Here is a 4,498-nt window from a genome sequence, read left to right on the forward strand (position 1 = left end):
GCACCGCGAGCACACCCTGAACAACGCGACGCACAGGAGCACATGTAAGACCACACGCGCACGCACGACAACACGATGATAAACATACGCGCTCACGACACTGTACCATACGCGCGCGACCATTGAAAACACAGCACGCACGGACGCATGTAAACATACGAGCACTACACACATGTAAACACACACACCAGCATGCTCTACGGTCGCACACAAATGGGACACCACACACGCATCATGCGAGCAGCGTATACCGCCGACACATGCGAAGCCGTACGCACACGATGGCGAGCAACTGGTACGCACACATGGCTAGCACGTACGCACGCAAGCCAAGCACACACGCAGCGCGAATGCCCACATAGCATATACACCAGGAGCCGTAAGTGAGAGAACAAACTTTTGTCATCAATTAGCTTGCTGATATACACGCTGACCGCGCGTGATGAACGACAGATGTGAAACTATAGGCCACAATCCCCATTAAAACACCATTCCTAGCCCGTATGAATGTTTTTTTATCACGGCTTTCAGTGATTTTTCTCAACCGTTCTGATTACTGTACCCGTAACTCCCCTGCATGACACCAAAATATGTATAGTAGATAAGGGCCAACAGTGTGATACGAGACAGCTATGCGCATAGACATTGCTTTTCACCACGACGAGAGCGGGCCCAAAAAAACAAACCGCGCGCCAATATGTGCGGAGCGCGATCGTGCCATTTCTAGCAAGCGCTGGTTCTCCTAGTAATCCTATGACAAATAACGACATAACGCAATATACGCGGTGCGTGCCCTATGACAGCTATTTGTCATAAGAAGATCTTCCATATACAACATAGTGTTGGTCAATGTATGTTGTCCGGCATTCATAGGGAGAGGTGGTTTAGGAGCGCCTATTATAGAAGCGCAAGGCGAGTCGAAATTTGAGGCTGTAAAAGCGCCGAACGAAGGGCTGACTCGCTCGCCAATATTTGTCATAGAAGGAATCTTCCACTATGACAAATAGTGTCATAGGAGAGCGCGGATACAAATTATGCGTAATGTGTATTTGTCATAGATGCATGAGAGAGCAGAACATTCGGTCGCGGTTGTTTCTCACTGAGACTGAGTTTACGTCGCCGGCGGTGTGTCAAGCACCTAGCGGGGCGTGATTTTTGCTTTCCGCAAGTCTGAACTCGCGCTGTCTCTACATTAGGTTACGCTAGCTCTGTATACATTTCGAGATAGTAACGCAGTATAAATATGTGCGTTAAGCGGGGTAACTACGCTGGCCACTTGTGTTGTGGGACGGCCGCGTTTCGAACATCCATTTAGACACGCAATCATATTGAAGCATTGTTTTGGGCTTTTCTTTCCGGATTGTCGGCACAATCTGAAGATGGGCGCGCCGGCACTGTTGTGCTGGTGCATGGGCTGGCTGTGTTTATAGGGCTCTAGCATTAACAGCACAAATTTTGTGCATGATGTGTTGTGGGCCGGAAGTATCAGTTAAGGGTAATGGAGCTACCACTGGATAGTGACTTAGATACCGGCACTGCAAGTATCACTTTGTCGGAGGGGGGAAATGGAGAAGGGTCATCTGTGTGGGCATACTGTTGATAGTAAAGGGGAAAACACGGAACACAAAAAAATATGATGAAATTTAAAAGAAGAAGGAGGATGAGATACCGGTTTCCATGCAAGCGGTCCGACGCACACAAAGAAATATGTCAGGCACATCTACACTTCATGGTGGATGCAATGTGTATGTAAGTTAGATTGGAAATCCCCTTGAGAAACTCGTGGGAAGTCGTTCGAGCCACAATGCTTTGTTGAGCAACGCGGGGGGTCATAATCAAATGATGAGATACCGGTTTGCATGATGTAGAAACTGGCGCACGGGCGCCTTAGGGCGAGGAGGCACACCCTACAAAAAGTGTTTGTGATGCACGCACATACTTAACACTTCATGGTTGGGATCGAGTGTATGAAGTTGTTATTGGATATCCTGAAAACTGTCGGAAGGTGAGTTCGCAGTGCCACGAACTCTTTTTGGCAACGAACTCTGCGGCGGGTACACGGGAGGTGGGCCGAGGCCGGCGCGGAAGGCCGCCGCGAACCAAAGGCGGCGCGAGACTGTAGAACCGTCGCCGACACCGTTAAGAATAACTGTAACTACCGGGTGCCTTCAACAACTTCGTTGCGGCGCGTATAGGAACAGTCCGCTAATATGGGTAAAACCCCATTTATATATTCTAGCACTATCATCTGCAGTTTGGCGACTGAGTAGTTCGATGCGACAACCACGTTGCATAGGGTGTAGGCCCAAACGCAAAGTGAGCTAAAGCCGGACGGGGCAGGCTGCTGGCCCTATAGTCTACACGTGCGCTGCGATGCGGAGTTAATACGGTATGGCGCCCACTTGGTATGAGCGGGTGACTTGCTGATACGAGCGACATACGACAGGGCGTAGTAGCCTCGTGGGGGGAGGGGGCAACATGGTGCGAGTGCTCACGCACACTCTGAGATATATTTGAGTCATAAATTAAACCAAATGAAAGCTTAGCTAGATAGAATGGCAGTAAATGGGACACCTAGAGTGATTTTTCTGAATTTCACTCTTTTCGCCAGCGAAGAAGGTCTCACGGGACGTCAGATCAAAGAGCTGCCACGGCGACGTGTGTCAGGAGCATTACAGAGCCAGTCTCTCTGAAGTCATGAAATTCGCCTTCGTCTCATGGCCATTGACCGGCGCGTCCAAGGTCGCGGGGCGCGACCGGAGCGAGCGGCGGGCAGGGTTGGAGGGTCATGAGGATTTAGCGGACGGGACAGCGGGCGAGACTATCGCTCTCCGCCCTTAGGAGTTAAATTGATAGCCCACGGCCACTGAATAGGCGTGAGGGCATGTGAGTGTGCGCGGGGGCGAGCGGGTAATGCGTATCTTAGAGCGGGCCGTCGCAACGAGGGGCGCAGCGCCGGCGAAGTGCGGCATAGCCGCAGCCCGGCAGGACCATCGCGGGAGGGAAGGCAACGACAAGGGGAAAGAGACATGGCTAGGCGATATAGCAACTGCACGGGGTGGCGCAGTGAGGCTACGGGTACCGCAACAAGAGAGGAAGAGGCAGCAGGGACGAGCGGCGCACGCGCGGCTCACTGCGATGACCTACATGAGCAACCATCAAGAACAGCTTGATCGCAGCACAATGCCGCAGCGAGCGCGACGTCATGCGCTTATGTGGTCGGGAGGCGGGCAAACACACCGAACCAACGCACTAACTCCCCTACACCCACTGACGCCACGCGCACGCAACGCGCACGCCAAGGCACGCACGCTTATACATAGATATGCACACAACCCCAACGTATGTATATATATATATATATACTATACATCTATATTATGATATTATTATATATATATACTATATATATAGTATAGACAGCATACGACGGCTCGCACAGCACACCGCGCTAGATACGCACGCACACACACGCAGATACGCACGCACACACACGCAGATACGCACGCACACACACGGATACGCACGCATCATACAGTAAAATACGAACGCATACGCAGGGACGCAGGCACATACACGCACGCACCACACATACACGCACGCACCACACACACAAACGCGCGCGCGCGTGCCAGCATTGCTTCCCGAGAGGAAAAACCCACGCAGTGGGGAGAAGAAGATGACTAATATGATAAAGATGAAGAAGATGACTAAGACAAGACCGAATAAAATAAAAACTTCATCTGGCGACGTTTTCACGCGAACAAAAACCAACACGTTGTTATCTTGATCAAACGTCTACAATTTGAGTGTTCGTCGCGCTCGGCGGGAGTCTGGAGAACGACCACACGCAGATGACGACACCCTCCTTCTCGATGGCTTCTCTCTCTTATAATTAGATACTCGACGCCAGCATTCGCACCGGTCCACCCACGCGAGAGGCATCGGACTACGCCTCCGCTATGAGGAGCTACGTGAGGGCGGCTAAGAGGATAGCTTTCTCGTTACATTTCCTCGCGAAAAGATCTCAAGTCGTGTTGACGAGGATGCATCGCCAGTAATAATATCTCGCGGCGATGCATAGCAAGCTTGCAAAAAGCCCTACGCGAAATTCGACACATCGGCTCGTACCTTTCACATTGCCATCGGTGATTAGTTTTCCCCCGCATTGCAATCAGCTCGAATAGAACCGCAAGAGACGGGTCCGCCAGCGAAAACATAAAATTATGAAAAGCGCGGCAAGATCCTTCACGCAAACATGAAATGCAGAAAGTAACAACAACAAATAATCGCGTGTATTCTTTGTTTAATACAATCACATATGAACATCAAACATCCCGGGAAAATGTCATGAATAAATATAAGCAGTGGTACGGCGTCGCACGCTGACAACCGCGTGTGTGTGTGCGCGCGTGCGTGCGGGCGTGAGTGCGGGCGTGCGTGCGTGGTTATCAGACGCATAAGAAAAGAAAGCGCGCTTCCGCCGCCTTTACGCAGT

This window comes from Priapulus caudatus, unplaced genomic scaffold, assembly GCF_000485595.1.
Source record: "Priapulus caudatus unplaced genomic scaffold, Priapulus_caudatus-5.0.1 Scaffold207, whole genome shotgun sequence".
In the NCBI taxonomy this organism is placed as follows: domain Eukaryota; kingdom Metazoa; phylum Priapulida; class Priapulimorpha; order Priapulimorphida; family Priapulidae; genus Priapulus; species Priapulus caudatus.